We start from the raw sequence: 18092 nt of genomic DNA, 5'->3' as shown, positions 1-18092 counted from the left end.
CTCTTGCGCATGCGCCGCCTGTTGCTTTGCGGCCGGTCTGCCTGCGGCGCGGTCTTTGGCGGAACGCGCATGCGTCATTCAAGGGGATGATGCAAACCGGAAATTCAGTACTTGCTGGACGGCGGTCTATTTATATGCTTCACGGTATAGCTGGTGGACGATTCTTCCCTCCTGATGAAGCCGTGAGGTGGGGTGCACTTGCCCCCTCCTGGCGAAACACGTGTCGTTGGGCCGGGGGGTTACCTCTCCTTTCGGGGCATCTATGTGGCATTGGCTATCCCTGTTCCTAATATAGGTATGTTTTGCACTTGTAAAAAAATTTTTTAGGGCAGGTACTTTAGTTTCCTGCATATGGGGCGAGCCTATACAGAACACCCGCTTGTGTGTGTTTTTTGGATGAACTTCTATTTATGAATTATGCACTGCAGCACTTTATGTCCTTTGGGGAATTCATCTCACACTTGATTCGCAAGAGACCACTGTATCTCCTAGCGGGTTTTCTGTATACATATATTATTCATGCCTGCTTGTTAGTATATATACAACTCTGTATTTGATGTCTATAACCTTTTTGCCACTTCTGCCCTGCATACTTGTTTTAAATTTCCTGCCTTAACCCCTCCTTGTCTACAATAAATATATTTTGCATTTAAAACTCCTCTTTCTCCTGTGTTTTGAATGTGCTATATGGAGTTTGCATTGGTTTTTAAGGGACCTTGTTATGGTACCCTTCTGCCAATACTATAAAATGGTTTTTTGGAGCTTTGTATTACTGAGGACACACAGCAGCCCCTGCACTGAGGACACACAGCAGCCCCTGCACTGAGGACACACAGCAGCCCCTGCACTGAGGACACACAGCAGCCCCTGCACTGAGGACACACAGCAGCCCCTGCACTGAGGACACACAGCAGCCCCTGCACTGAGGGCACACAGCAGCCCCTGCACTGAGGGCACACAGCAGCCCCTGCACTGAGGGCACACAGCAGCCCCTGCACTGAGGACACACAGCAGCCCCTGCACTGAGGGCACACAGCAGCCCCTGCACTGAGGGCACACAGCAGCCCCTGCACTGAGGACACACAGCAGCCCCTGCACTGAGGGCACACAGCAGCCCCTGCACTGAGGGCACACAGCAGCCCCTGCACTGAGGGCACACAGCAGCCCCTGCACTGAGGGCACACAGCAGCCCCTGCACTGAGGACACACAGCAGCCCCTGCACTGAGGACACACAGCAGCCCCTGCACTGAGGACACACAGCAGCCCCTGCACTGAGGGCACACAGCAGCCCCCGCACTGAGGACACACAGCAGCCCCCGCACTGAGGACACACAGCAGCCCCCGCACTGAGGGCACACAGCAGCCCCCGCACTGAGGACACACAGCAGCCCCTGCACTGAGGGCACACAGCAGCCCCTGCACTGAGGGCACACAGCAGCCCCTGCACTGAGGGCACACAGCAGCCCCTGCACTGAGGGCACACAGCAGCCCCTGCACTGAGGGCACACAGCAGCCCCTGCACTGAGGGCACACAGCAGCCCCTGCACTGAGGGCACACAGCAGCCCCTGCACTGAGGACACACAGCAGCCCCTGCACTGAGGACACACAGCAGCCCCTGCACTGAGGACACACAGCAGCCCCTGCACTGAGGACACACAGCAGCCCCTGCACTGAGGACACACAGCAGCCCCTGCACTGAGGACACACAGCAGCCCCTGCACTGAGGACACACAGCAGCCCCTGCACTGAGGGCACACAGCAGCCCCTGCACTGAGGGCACACAGCAGCCCCTGCACTGAGGGCACACAGCAGCCCCTGCACTGAGGACACACAGCAGCCCCTGCACTGAGGGCACACAGCAGCCCCTGCACTGAGGGCACACAGCAGCCCCTGCACTGAGGGCACACAGCAGCCCCTGCACTGAGGGCACACAGCAGCCCCTGCACTGAGGGCACACAGCAGCCCCTGCACTGAGGACACACAGCAGCCCCTGCACTGAGGACACACAGCAGCCCCTGCACTGAGGGCACACAGCAGCCCCTGCACTGAGGACACACAGCAGCCCCTGCACTGAGGGCACACAGCAGCCCCTGCACTGAGGGCACACAGCAGCCCCCGCACTGAGGGCACACAGCAGCCCCTGCACTGAGGACACACAGCAGCCCCTGCACTGAGGGCACACAGCAGCCCCTGCACTGAGGACACACAGCAGCCCCTGCACTGAGGACACACAGCAGCCCCTGCACTGAGGGCACACAGCAGCCCCTGCACTGAGGACACACAGCAGCCCCTGCACTGAGGACGCACAGCAGCCCCTGCACTGAGGGCACACAGCAGCCCCTGCACTGAGGACACACAGCAGCCCCTGCACTGAGGGCACACAGCAGCCCCTGCACTGAGGACACACAGCAGCCCCTGCACTGAGGACACACAGCAGCCCCTGCACTGAGGACACACAGCAGCCCCTGCACTGAGGGCACACAGCAGCCCCTGCACTGAGGGCACACAGCAGCCCCTGCACTGAGGGCACACAGCAGCCCCTGCACTGAGGGCACACAGCAGCCCCTGCACTGAGGACACACAGCAGCCCCTGCACTGAGGGCACACAGCAGCCCCCGCACTGAGGGCACACAGCAGCCCCCGCACTGAGGACACACAGCAGCCCCCGCACTGAGGACACACAGCAGCCCCCGCACTGAGGACACACAGCAGCCCCCGCACTGAGGGCACACAGCAGCCCCTGCACTGAGGACGCACAGCAGCCCCTACACTGAGGACGCACAGCAGCCCCTACACTGAGGACGCACAGCAGCCCCTGCACTGAGGACGCACAGCAGCCCCTGCACTGAGGGCACACAGCAGCCCCTGCACTGAGGGCACACAGCAGCCCCTGCACTGAGGACACACAGCAGCCCCTGCACTGAGGACACACAGCAGCCCCTGCACTGAGGACACACAGCAGCCCCTGCACTGAGGGCACACAGCAGCCCCTGCACTGAGGACACACAGCAGCCCCTGCACTGAGGGCACACAGCAGCCCCTGCACTGAGGGCACACAGCAGCCCCTGCACTGAGGACACACAGCAGCCCCTGCACTGAGGGCACACAGCAGCCCCTGCACTGAGGGCACACAGCAGCCCCTGCACTGAGGGCACACAGCAGCCCCTGCACTGAGGGCACACAGCAGCCCCTGCACTGAGGGCACACAGCAGCCCCTGCACTGAGGACACACAGCAGCCCCTGCACTGAGGACACACAGCAGCCCCTGCACTGAGGACACACAGCAGCCCCTGCACTGAGGGCACACAGCAGCCCCTGCACTGAGGACACACAGCAGCCCCTGCACTGAGGGCACACAGCAGCCCCTGCACTGAGGGCACACAGCAGCCCCTGCACTGAGGGCACACAGCAGCCCCTGCACTGAGGGCACACAGCAGCCCCTGCACTGAGGGCACACAGCAGCCCCTGCACTGAGGGCACACAGCAGCCCCTGCACTGAGGACACACAGCAGCCCCTGCACTGAGGACACACAGCAGCCCCTGCACTGAGGGCACACAGCAGCCCCTGCACTGAGGGCACACAGCAGCCCCTGCACTGAGGACACACAGCAGCCCCTGCACTGAGGGCGCACAGCAGCCCCTGCACTGAGGGCGCACAGCAGCCCCTGCACTGAGGACGCACAGCAGCCCCTGCACTGAGGGCACACAGCAGCCCCTGCACTGAGGGCACACAGCAGCCCCTGCACTGAGGACACACAGCAGCCCCTGCACTGAGGACACACAGCAGCCCCTGCACTGAGGACACACAGCAGCCCCTGCACTGAGGGCACACAGCAGCCCCTGCACTGAGGACACACAGCAGCCCCTGCACTGAGGGCACACAGCAGCCCCTGCACTGAGGGCACACAGCAGCCCCTGCACTGAGGACACACAGCAGCCCCTGCACTGAGGGCACACAGCAGCCTCTGCACTGAGGGCGCACAGCAGCCCCTGCACTGAGGGCACACAGCAGCCCCTGCACTGAGGGCACACAGCAGCCCCTGCACTGAGGGCACACAGCAGCCCCTGCACTGAGGACACACAGCAGCCCCTGCACTGAGGACACACAGCAGCCCCTGCACTGAGGACACACAGCAGCCCCTGCACTGAGGACACACAGCAGCCCCTGCACTGAGGACACACAGCAGCCCCTGCACTGAGGGCGCACAGCAGCCCCTGCACTGAGGACACACAGCAGCCCCTGCACTGAGGACACACAGCAGCCCCTGCACTGAGGACACACAGCAGCCCCTGCACTGAGGACACACAGCAGCCCCTGCACTGAGGGCACACAGCAGCCCCTGCACTGAGGACACACAGCAGCCCCTGCACTGAGGGCGCACAGCAGCCCCTGCACTGAGGACGCACAGCAGCCCCTGCACTGAGGGCACACAGCAGCCCCTGCACTGAGGGCACACAGCAGCCCCTGCACTGAGGGCACACAGCAGCCCCTGCACTGAGGGCACACAGCAGCCCCTGCACTGAGCACACAGCAGCCCCTGCACTGAGGGCACACAGCAGCCCCTGCACTGAGGACACACAGCAGCCCCTGCACTGAGGACACACAGCAGCCCCTGCACTGAGGACACACAGCAGCCCCTGCACTGAGGGCACACAGCAGCCCCTGCACTGAGGGCACACAGCAGCCCCTGCACTGAGGGCACACAGCAGCCCCTGCACTGAGGACACACAGCAGCCCCTGCACTGAGGACACACAGCAGCCCCTGCACTGAGGGCACACAGCAGCCCCTGCACTGAGGGCACACAGCAGCCCCTGCACTGAGGGCACACAGCAGCCCCTGCACTGAGGGCACACAGCAGCCCCTGCACTGAGGACACACAGCAGCCCCTGCACTGAGGACACACGGCAGCCCCTGCACTGAGGACACACAGCAGCCCCTGCACTGAGGGCACACAGCAGCCCCTGCACTGAGGGCACACAGCAGCCCCTGCACTGAGGACACACAGCAGCCCCTGCACTGAGGGCACACAGCAGCCCCTGCACTGAGGACACACAGCAGCCCCTGCACTGAGGACACACAGCAGCCCCTGCACTGAGGGCACACAGCAGCCCCTGCACTGAGGACACACAGCAGCCCCCGCACTGAGGGCACACAGCAGCCCCTGCACTGAGGACACACAGCAGCCCCTGCACTGAGGACACACAGCAGCCCCTGCACTGAGGGCACACAGCAGCCCCCGCACTGAGGGCACACAGCAGCCCCTGCACTGAGGACACACAGCAGCCCCTGCACTGAGGGCACACAGCAGCCCCTGCACTGAGGGCACACAGCAGCCCCTGCACTGAGGACACACGGCAGCCCCTGCACTGAGGGCACCACAGCAGCCCCCCTGCACTCAGGGCACACAGCAGCCCCTGCACTCAGGGCACACAGCAGCCCCTGCACTGAGGACACACAGCAGCCCCTGCACTGAGGGCACACAGCAGCCCCTGCACTGAGGGCACACAGCAGCCCCTGCACTGAGGACACACAGCAGCCCCTGCACTGAGGGCACACAGCAGCCCCTGCACTGAGGACACACAGCAGCCCCTGCACTGAGGACACACAGCAGCCCCTGCACTGAGGGCACACAGCAGCCCCTGCACTGAGGGCACACAGCAGCCCCTGCACTGAGGGCACACAGCAGCCCCTGCACTGAGGACACACGGCAGCCCCTGCACTGAGGGCACACAGCAGCCCCTGCACTCAGGGCACACAGCAGCCCCTGCACTGAGGGCACACAGCAGCCCCTGCACTGAGGGCACACAGCAGCCCCTGCACTGAGGGCACACAGCAGCCCCTGCACTGAGGACACACAGCAGCCCCTGCACTGAGGACACACAGCAGCCCCTGCACTGAGGACACACAGCAGCCCCTGCACTGAGGACACACAGCAGCCCCTGCACTGAGGGCACACAGCAGCCCCTGCACTGAGGACACACAGCAGCCCCTGCACTGAGGACACACAGCAGCCCCTGCACTGAGGACACACGGCAGCCCCTGCACTGAGGGCACACAGCAGCCCCTGCACTGAGGACACACAGCAGCCCCTGCACTGAGGACACACAGCAGCCCCTGCACTGAGGGCACACAGCAGCCCCTGCACTGAGGACACACAGCAGCCCCTGCACTGAGGACACACAGCAGCCCCTGCACTGAGGACACACGGCAGCCCCTGCACTGAGGGCACACAGCAGCCCCTGCACTGAGGGCACACAGCAGCCCCTGCACTGAGGGACACACAGCAGCCCCTGCACTGAGGACACACAGCAGCCCCTGCACTGAGGACACACGGCAGCCCCTGCACTGAGGGCACACAGCAGCCCCTGCACTGAGGACACACAGCAGCCCCTGCACTGAGGGCACACAGCAGCCCCTGCACTGAGGGCACACAGCAGCCCCTGCACTGAGGGCACACAGCAGCCCCTGCACTGAGGACACACAGCAGCCCCTGCACTGAGGACACACGGCAGCCCCTGCACTGAGGACACACGGCAGCCCCTGCACTGAGGGCACACAGCAGCCCCTGCACTGAGGGCACACAGCAGCCCCTGCACTGAGGGCACACAGCAGCCCCTGCACTGAGGACACACAGCAGCCCCTGCACTGAGGGCACACAGCAGCCCCTGCACTCAGGGCACACAGCAGCCCCTGCACTGAGGACACACAGCAGCCCCTGCACTGAGGGCACACAGCAGCCCCTGCACTGAGGACACACAGCAGCCCCTGCACTGAGGACACACAGCAGCCCCTGCACTGAGGACACACAGCAGCCCCTGCACTGAGGGCACACAGCAGCCCCCCGCACTGAGGGCACACAGCAGCCCCTGCACTGAGGACACACGGCAGCCCCTGCACTGAGGACACACGGCAGCCCCTGCACTGAGGGCACACAGCAGCCCCTGCACTGAGGGCACACAGCAGCCCCTGCACTGAGGGCACACAGCAGCCCCTGCACTGAGGACACACAGCAGCCCCTGCACTGAGGGCACACAGCAGCCCCTGCACTGAGGGCACACAGCAGCCCCTGCACTGAGGGCACACAGCAGCCCCTGCACTGAGGGCACACAGCAGCCCCTGCACTGAGGGCACACAGCAGCCCCTGCACTGAGGACACACAGCAGCCCCTGCACTGAGGGCACACAGCAGCCCCTGCACTGAGGACACACAGCAGCCCCTGCACTGAGGGCACACAGCAGCCCCTGCACTGAGAGCACACAGCAGCCCCTGCACTGAGGACACACAGCAGCCCCTGCACTGAGGACACACAGCAGCCCCTGCACTGAGGACACACAGCAGCCCCTGCACTGAGGACACACAGCAGCCCCTGCACTGAGGGCACACAGCAGCCCCTGCACTGAGGGCACACAGCAGCCCCTGCACTGAGGACACACAGCAGCCCCTGCACTGAGGACACACAGCAGCCCCTGCACTGAGGACACACAGCAGCCCCTGCACTGAGGACACACAGCAGCCCCTGCACTGAGGACACACAGCAGCCCCTGCACTGAGGGCACACAGCAGCCCCTGCACTGAGGACACACAGCAGCCCCTGCACTGAGGACACACAGCAGCCCCTGCACTGAGGACACACAGCAGCCCCTGCACTGAGGGCACACAGCAGCCCCTGCACTGAGGGCACACAGCAGCCCCTGCACTGAGGGCACACAGCAGCCCCTGCACTGAGGGCACACAGCAGCCCCTGCACTGAGGACACACAGCAGCCCCTGCACTGAGGACACACAGCAGCCCCTGCACTGAGGACACACAGCAGCCCCTGCACTGAGGACACACAGCAGCCCCTGCACTGAGGGCACACAGCAGCCCCTGCACTGAGGACACACAGCAGCCCCTGCACTGAGGGCACACAGCAGCCCCTGCACTGAGGACACACAGCAGCCCCTGCACTGAGGGCACACAGCAGCCCCTGCACTGAGGGCACACAGCAGCCCCTGCACTGAGGGCACACAGCAGCCCCTGCACTGAGGACACACAGCAGCCCCTGCACTGAGGACACACAGCAGCCCCTGCACTGAGGGCGCACAGCAGCCCCTGCACTGAGGGCACACAGCAGCCCCTGCACTGAGGGCACACAGCAGCCCCTGCACTGAGACACACAGCAGCCCCTGCACTGAGGACACACAGCAGCCCCTGCACTGAGGACACACAGCGCTTCCCGCCATTCCTCTGACTTCTCCTCACAGCTCCGTCCTCTCAGGTAACTGTCTCTGCTAAGCTCCTCCCCCCACCATGTGACCGATCACATGACAGTGACATCATCACAGGTCCTCCAGCTCCTCAGATGTGTGCAGGTACAGTGTGCGGTGATCATTGCTGTCCTGTCTCTGCTTCTCTCTGTTATCAGCCATTATACACATATCATCTACATTCCCAGGTACAGTGTGCGGTGATCACTGCTGTCCTGTCTCTGCTTCTCTCTGTTATCAGCCATTATACACATATCATCTACACTCCCAGGTACAGTGTGCGGTGATCATTGCTGTCCTGTCTCTGCTTCTCTCTGTTATCAGCCATTATACACATATCTACATTCCCAGGTACAGTGTGCGGTGATCATTGCTGTCCTGTCTCTCTGGTTCTCTCTGTTATCAGCCATTATACACATATACTCTACATTCCCAGGTACAGTGTGCGGTGATCATTGCTGTCCTGTCTCTGCTTCTCTCTGTTATCAGCCATTATACACATATCATCTACACTCCCAGGTACAGTGTGCGGTGATCATTGCTGTCCTGTCTCTGCTTCTCTCTGTTATCAGCCATTATACACATATCATCTACATTCCCAGGTACAGTGTGCGGTGATCACTGCTGTCCTGTCTCTGCTTCTCTCTGTTATCAGCCATTATACACATATCATCTACACTCCCAGGTACAGTGTGCGGTGATCATTGCTGTCCTGTCTCTGCTTCTCTCTGTTATCAGCCATTATACACATATCTACATTCCCAGGTACAGTGTGCGGTGATCATTGCTGTCCTGTCTCTCTGGTTCTCTCTGTTATCAGCCATTATACACATATACTCTACATTCCCAGGTACAGTGTGCGGTGATCATTGCTGTCCTGTCTCTGCTTCTCTCTGTTATCAGCCATTATACACATATCATCTACACTCCCAGGTACAGTGTGCGGTGATCATTGCTGTCCTGTCTCTGCTTCTCTCTGTTATCAGCCATTATACACATATAATCTACATTCCAGGTACAGTGTGCGGTGATCATTGCTGTCCTGTCTCTGCTTCTCTCTGTTATCAGCCATTATACACATATAATCTACATTCCCAGGTACAGTGTGCGGTGATCATTGCTGTCCTGTCTCTATGCTTCTCTCTGTTATCAGCCATTATACACATATCATCTACACTCCCAGGTACAGTGTGCGGTGATCATTGCTGTCCTGTCTCTGCTTCTCTCTGTTATCAGCCATTATACACATATAATCTACATTCCCAGGTACAGTGTGCGGTGATCATTGCTGTCCTGTCTCTGCTTCTCTCTGTTATCAGCCATTATACACATATCATCTACATTCCCAGGTACAGTGTGCGGTGATCATTGCTGTCCTGTCTCTGCTTCTCTCTGTTATCAGCCATTATACACATATAATCTACATTCCCAGGTACAGTGTGCGGTGATCATTGCTGTCCTGTCTCTGCTTCTCTCTGTTATCAGCCATTATACACATATACTCTACATTCCCAGGTACAGTGTGCGGTGATCATTGCTGTCCTGTCTCTGCTTCTCTCTGTTATCAGCCATTATACACATATACTCTACATTCCCAGGTAGAGTGTGCGGTGATCATTGCTGTCCTGTCTCTGCTTCTCTCTGTTATCAGCCATTATACACATATCATCTACATTCCCAGGTACAGTGTGCGATGATCATTGCTGTCCTGTCTCTGCTTCTCTCTGTTATCAGCCATTATACACATATCATCTACATTCCCAGATACAGTGTGTGGTGATCATTGCTGTCCTGTCTCTGCTTCTCTCTGTTATCAGCCATTATACACATATAATCTACACTCCCAGGTACAGTGTGCGGTGATCATTGCTGTCCTGTCTCTGCTTCTCTCTGTTATCAGCCATTATACACATATCATCTACATTCCCAGGTACAGTGTGCGGTGATCATTGCTGTCCTGTCTCTGCTTCTCTCTGTTATCAGCCATTATACACATATAATCTACATTCCCAGGTACAGTGTGCGGTGATCATTGCTGTCCTGTCTCTGCTTCTCTCTGTTATCAGCCATTATACACATATCATCTACATTCCCAGGTACAGTGTGCGGTGATCATTGCTGTCCTGTCTCTGCTTCTCTCTGTTATCAGCCATTATACACATATACTCTACATTCCCAGGTACAGTGTGCGGTGATCATTGCTGTCCTGTCTCTGCTTCTCTCTGTTATCAGCCATTATACACATAAAATCTACATTCCCAGGTACAGTGTGCGGTGATCATTGCTGTCCTGTCTCTGCTTCTCTCTGTTATCAGCCATTATACACATATCATCTACATTCCCAGGTACAGTGTGCGGTGATCATTGCTGTCCTGTCTCTGCTTCTCTCTGTTATCAGCCATTATACACATATAATCTACATTCCCAGGTACAGTGTGCGGTGATCACTGCTGTCCTGTCTCTGCTTCTCTCTGTTATCAGCCATTATACACATATCATCTACATTCCCAGGTACAGTGTGCGGTGATCATTGCTGTCCTGTCTCTGCTTCTCTCTGTTATCAGCCATTATACACATATACTCTACATTCCCAGGTACAGTGTGCGGTGATCATTGCTGTCCTGTCTCTGCTTCTCTCTGTTATCAGCCATTATACACATATAATCTACATTCCCAGGTACAGTGTGCGGTGATCACTGCTGTCCTGTCTCTGCTTCTCTCTGTTATCAGCCATTATACACATATCATCTACATTCCCAGGTACAGTGTGCGGTGATCATTGCTGTCCTGTCTCTGCTTCTCTCTGTTATCAGCCATTATACACATATCATCTACATTCCCCAGGTACAGTGTGCGGTGATCATTGCTGTCCTGTCTCTGCTTCTCTCTGTTATCAGCCATTATACACATATAATCTACATTCCCAGGTACAGTGTGCGGTGATCATTGCTGTCCTGTCTCTGCTTCTCTCTGTTATCAGCCATTATACACATATACTCTACATTCCTAGGTACAGTGTGCGGTGATCATTGCTGTCCTGTCTCTGCTTCTCTCTGTTATCAGCCATTATACACATATAATCTACATTCCCAGGTACAGTGTGCGGTGATCACTGCTGTCCTGTCTCTGCTTCTCTCTGTTATCAGCCATTATACACATATAATCTACATTCCCAGGTACAGTGTGCGGTGATCACTGCTGTCCTGTCTCTGCTTCTCTCTGTTATCAGCCATTATACACATATAATCTACATTCCCAGGTACAGTGTGCGGTGATCATTGCTGTCCTGTCTCTGCTTCTCTCTGTTATCAGCCATTATACACATATAATCTACATTCCCAGGTACAGTGTGCGGTGATCATTGCTGTCCTGTCTCTGCTTCTCTCTGTTATCAGCCATTATACACATATACTCTACATTCCCAGGTACAGTGTGCGGTGATCATTGCTGTCCTGTCTCTGCTTCTCTCTGTTATCAGCCATTATACACATATCATCTACATTCCCAGGTACAGTGTGCGGTGATCATTGCTGTCCTGTCTCTGCTTCTCTCTGTTATCAGCCATTATACACATATCTACATTCCCAGGTACAGTGTGCGGTGATCACTGCTGTCCTGTCTCTGCTTCTCTCTGTTATCAGCCATTATACACATATACTCTACACTCCCAGGTACAGTGTGCGGTGATCATTGCTGTCCTGTCTCTGCTTCTCTCTGTTATCAGCCATTATACACATATCATCTACACTCCCAGGTACAGTGTGCGGTGATCATTGCTGTCCTGTCTCTGCTTCTCTCTGTTATCAGCCATTATACACATATAATCTACACTCCCAGGTACAGTGTGCGGTGATCATTGCTGTCCTGTCTCTCTGCTTCTCTCTGTTATCAGCCATTATACACATATCATCTACATTCCCAGGTACAGTGTGCGGTGATCATTGCTGTCCTGTCTCTGCTTCTCTCTGTTATCAGCCATTATACACATATCATCTACATTCCCAGGTACAGTGTGCGGTGATCACTGCTGTCCTGTCTCTGCTTCTCTCTGTTATCAGCCATTATACACATATCTACATTCCCAGGTACAGTGTGCGGTGATCATTGCTGTCCTGTCTCTGCTTCTCTCTGTTATCAGCCATTATACACATATCTACATTCCCAGGTACAGTGTGCGGTGATCATTGCTGTCCTGTCTCTCTGGTTCTCTCTGTTATCAGCCATTATACACATATACTCTACATTCCCAGGTACAGTGTGCGGTGATCATTGCTGTCCCTGTCTCTGCTTCTCTCTGTTATCAGCAATTATACACATATAATCTACACTCCCAGGTACAGTGTGCGGTGATCATTGCTGTCCTGTCTCTGCTTCTCTCTGTTATCAGCCATTATACACATATCATCTACACTCCCAGGTACAGTGTGCGGTGATCATTGCTGTCCTGTCTCTGCTTCTCTCTGTTATCAGCCATTATACACATATAATCTACATTCCCAGGTACAGTGTGCGGTGATCATTGCTGTCCTGTCTCTGCTTCTCTCTGTTATCAGCCATTATACACATATAATCTACATTCCCAGGTACAGTGTGCGGTGATCATTGCTGTCCTGTCTCTATGCTTCTCTCTGTTATCAGCCATTATACACATATCATCTACACTCCCAGGTACAGTGTGCGGTGATCATTGCTGTCCTGTCTCTGCTTCTCTCTGTTATCAGCCATTATACACATATAATCTACATTCCCAGGTACAGTGTGCGGTGATCATTGCTGTCCTGTCTCTGCTTCTCTCTGTTATCAGCCATTATACACATATCATCTACATTCCCAGGTACAGTGTGCGGTGATCATTGCTGTCCTGTCTCTGCTTCTCTCTGTTATCAGCCATTATACACATATAATCTACATTCCCAGGTACAGTGTGCGGTGATCATTGCTGTCCTGTCTCTGCTTCTCTCTGTTATCAGCCATTATACACATATACTCTACATTCCCAGGTACAGTGTGCGGTGATCATTGCTGTCCTGTCTCTGCTTCTCTCTGTTATCAGCCATTATACACATATACTCTACATTCCCAGGTACAGTGTGCGATGATCATTGCTGTCCTGTCTCTGCTTCTCTCTGTTATCAGCCATTATACACATATCATCTACATTCCCAGATACAGTGTGTGGTGATCATTGCTGTCCTGTCTCTGCTTCTCTCTGTTATCAGCCATTATACACATATAATCTACACTCCCAGGTACAGTGTGCGGTGATCATTGCTGTCCTGTCTCTGCTTCTCTCTGTTATCAGCCATTATACACATATCATCTACATTCCCAGGTACAGTGTGCGGTGATCATTGCTGTCCTGTCTCTGCTTCTCTCTGTTATCAGCCATTATACACATATAATCTACATTCCCAGGTACAGTGTGCGGTGATCATTGCTGTCCTGTCTCTGCTTCTCTCTGTTATCAGCCATTATACACATATCATCTACATTCCCAGGTACAGTGTGCGGTGATCATTGCTGTCCTGTCTCTGCTTCTCTCTGTTATCAGCCATTATACACATATACTCTACATTCCCAGGTACAGTGTGCGGTGATCATTGCTGTCCTGTCTCTGCTTCTCTCTGTTATCAGCCATTATACACATAAAATCTACATTCCCAGGTACAGTGTGCGGTGATCATTGCTGTCCTGTCTCTGCTTCTCTCTGTTATCAGCCATTATACACATATCATCTACATTCCCAGGTACAGTGTGCGGTGATCATTGCTGTCCTGTCTCTGCTTCTCTCTGTTATCAGCCATTATACACATATAATCTACATTCCCAGGTACAGTGTGCGGTGATCACTGCTGTCCTGTCTCTGCTTCTCTCTGTTATCAGCCATTATACACATATCATCTACATTCCCAGGTACAGTGTGCGGTGATCATTGCTGTCCTGTCTCTGCTTCTCTCTGTTATCAGCCATTATACACATATACTCTACATTCCCAGGTACAGTGTGCGGTGATCATTGCTGTCCTGTCTCTGCTTCTCTCTGTTATCAGCCATTATACACATATAATCTACATTCCCAGGTACAGTGTGCGGTGATCATTGCTGTCCTGTCTCTGCTTCTCTCTGTTATCAGCCATTATACACATATAATCTACATTCCCAGGTACAGTGTGCGGTGATCATTGCTGTCCTGTCTCTGCTTCTCTCTGTTATCAGCCATTATACACATATACTCTACATTCCTAGGTACAGTGTGCGGTGATCATTGCTGTCCTGTCTCTGCTTCTCTCTGTTATCAGCCATTATACACATATAATCTACATTCCCAGGTACAGTGTGCGGTGATCACTGCTGTCCTGTCTCTGCTTCTCTCTGTTATCAGCCATTATACACATATAATCTACATTCCCAGGTACAGTGTGCGGTGATCACTGCTGTCCTGTCTCTGCTTCTCTCTGTTATCAGCCATTATACACATATCATCTACATTCCCAGGTACAGTGTGCGGTGATCATTGCTGTCCTGTCTCTGCTTCTCTCTGTTATCAGCCATTATACACATATAATCTACATTCCCAGGTACTGTGTGCGGTGATCATTGCTGTCCTGTCTCTGCTTCTCTCTGTTATCAGCCATTATACACATATCATCTACATTCCCAGGTACAGTGTGCGGTGATCATTGCTGTCCTGTCTCTGCTTCTCTCTGTTATCAGCCATTATACACATATACTCTACATTCCCAGGTACAGTGTGCGGTGATCATTGCTGTCCTGTCTCTGCTTCTCTCTGTTATCAGCCATTATACACATATAATCTACATTCCCAGGTACAGTGTGCGGTGATCATTGCTGTCCTGTCTCTGCTTCTCTCTGTTATCAGCCATTATACACATATCATCTACATTCCCAGGTACAGTGTGCGGTGATCATTGCTGTCCTGTCTCTGCTTCTCTCTGTTATCAGCCATTATACACATATACTCTACATTCCCAGGTACAGTGTGCGGTGATCATTGCTGTCCTGTCTCTGCTTCTCTCTGTTATCAGCCATTATACACATATAATCTACATTCCCAGGTACAGTGTGCGGTGATCATTGCTGTCCTGTCTCTGCTTCTCTCTGTTATCAGCCATTATACACATATAATCTACATTCCCAGGTACAGTGTGCGGTGATCATTGCTGTCCTGTCTCTGCTTCTCTCTGTTATCAGCCATTATACACATATAATCTACATTCCCAGGTACAGTGTGCGGTGATCATTGCTGTCCTGTCTCTGCTTCTCTCTGTTATCAGCCATTATACACATATCATCTACATTCCCAGGTACAGTGTGCGGTGATCATTGCTGTCCTGTCTCTGCTTCTCTCTGTTATCAGCCATTATACACATATACTCTACATTCCCAGGTACAGTGTGCGGTGATCATTGCTGTCCTGTCTCTGCTTCTCTCTGTTATCAGCCATTATACACATATCATCTACATTCCCAGGTACAGTGTGCGGTGATCATTGCTGTCCTGTCTCTGCTTCTCTCTGTTATCAGCCATTATACACATATAATCTACACTCCCAGGTACAGTGTGCGGTGATCATTGCTGTCCTGTCTCTGCTTCTCTCTGTTATCAGCCATTATACACATATCATCTACATTCCCAGGTACAGTGTGCGGTGATCATTGCTGTCCTGTCTCTGCTTCTCTCTGTTATCAGCCATTATACACATATAATCTACATTCCCAGGTACAGTGTGCGGTGATCATTGCTGTCCTGTCTCTGCTTCTCTCTGTTATCAGCCATTATACACATATCATCTACATTCCCAGGTACAGTGTGCGGTGATCATTGCTGTCCTGTCTCTGCTTCTCTCTGTTATCAGCCATTATACACATATACTCTACATTCCCAGGTACAGTGTGCGGTGATCATTGCTGTCCTGTCTCTGCTTCTCTCTGTTATCAGCCATTATACACATATAATCTACATTCCCAGGTACAGTGTGCGGTGATCATTGCTGTCCTGTCTCTGCTTCTCTCTGTTATCAGCCATTATACACATATCATCTACATTCCCAGGTACAGTGTGCGGTGATCATTGCTGTCCTGTCTCTGCTTCTCTCTGTTATCAGCCATTATACACATATAATCTACATTCCCAGGTACAGTGTGCGGTGATCACTGCTGTCCTGTCTCTGCTTCTCTCTGTTATCAGCCATTATACACATATCATCTACATTCCCAGGTACAGTGTGCGGTGATCATTGCTGTCCTGTCTCTGCTTCTCTCTGTTATCAGCCATTATACACATATACTCTACATTCCAGGTACAGTGTGCGGTGATCATTGCTGTCCTGTCTCTGCTTCTCTCTGTTATCAGCCATTATACACATATAATCTACATTCCCAGGTACAGTGTGCGGTGATCATTGCTGTCCTGTCTCTGCTTCTCTCTGTTATCAGCCATTATACACATATAATCTACATTCCCAGGTACAGTGTGCGGTGATCATTGCTGTCCTGTCTCTGCTTCTCTCTGTTATCAGCCATTATACACATATAATCTACATTCCCAGGTACAGTGTGCGGTGATCATTGCTGTCCTGTCTCTGCTTCTCTCTGTTATCAGCCATTATACACATATCATCTACATTCCCAGGTACAGTGTGCGGTGATCATTGCTGTCCTGTCTCTGCTTCTCTCTGTTATCAGCCATTATACACATATAATCTACATTCCCAGGTACAGTGTGCGGTGATCATTGCTGTCCCCTGTCTCTGCTTCTCTCTGTTATCAGCCATTATACACATATCCTCTACATTCCCAGGTACAGTGTGCGGTGATCATTGCTGTCCTGTCTCTGCTTCTCTCTGTTATCAGCCATTATACACATATCATCTACACTCCCAGGTACAGTGTGCGGTGATCATTGCTGTCCTGTCTCTGCTTCTCTCTGTTATCAGCCATTATACACATATCATCTACATTCCCAGGTACAGTGTGCGGTGATCATTGCTGTCCTGTCTCTGCTTCTCTCTGTTATCAGCCATTATACACATATCATCTACATTCCCAGGTACAGTGTGCGGTGATCATTGCTGTCCTGTCTCTGCTTCTCTCTGTTATCAGCCATTATACACATATCATCTACACTCCCAGGTACAGTGTGCGGTGATCATTGCTGTCCTGTCTCTGCTTCTCTCTGTTATCAGCCATTATACACATATCATCTACATTCCCAGGTACAGTGTGCGGTGATCATTGCTGTCCTGTCTCTGCTTCTCTCTGTTATCAGCCATTATACACATATCATCTACATTCCCAGGTACAGTGTGCGGTGACCATTGCTGTCCTGTCTCTGCTTCTCTCTGTTATCAGCCATTATACACATATCATCTACATTCCCAGGTACAGTGTGTGGTGATCATTGCTGTCCTGTCTCTGCTTCTCTCTGTTATCAGCCATTATACACATATACTCTACATTCCCAGGTACAGTGTGCGGTGATCATTGCTGTCCTGTCTCTGCTTCTCTCTGTTATCAGCCATTATACACATATCATCTACATTCCCAGGTACAGTGTGCGGTGATCATTACTGTCCTGTCTCTGCTTCTCTCTGTTATCAGCCATTATACACATATCATCTACATTCCCAGGTACAGTGTGCGGTGATCATTGCTGTCCTGTCTCTGCTTCTCTCTGTTATCAGCCATTATACACATATACTCTACATTCCCAGGTACAGTGTGCGGTGATCATTGCTGTCCTGTCTCTGCTTCTCTCTGTTATCAGCCATTATACACATATACTCTACATTCCCAGGTACAGTGTGCGGTGATCATTGCTGTC

The 18092-nt window shown here is 53.6% G+C and overlaps 1 protein-coding gene across 1 annotated transcript in view; it reads left to right on the top strand.

Moving 5' to 3' along the window:
* The first annotated feature begins 8325 nt into the window (after positions 1-8325).
* LOC142316915 (uncharacterized) overlaps positions 8326-18092 on the top strand; it is a 101342-nt gene continuing 91575 nt past the window's right edge. Inside the window, exon 1 of the mRNA XM_075352691.1 lies at positions 8326-8355. The gene's annotated coding sequence lies outside the window, so the exon portion shown is untranslated. The remainder of the gene's footprint in view (positions 8356-18092) is intronic.

Source organism: Anomaloglossus baeobatrachus, chromosome 6, assembly GCF_048569485.1.
Source record: "Anomaloglossus baeobatrachus isolate aAnoBae1 chromosome 6, aAnoBae1.hap1, whole genome shotgun sequence".
Taxonomy (NCBI): domain Eukaryota; kingdom Metazoa; phylum Chordata; class Amphibia; order Anura; family Aromobatidae; genus Anomaloglossus; species Anomaloglossus baeobatrachus.
This window is presented reverse-complemented; position numbering and strand designations above follow the sequence as displayed.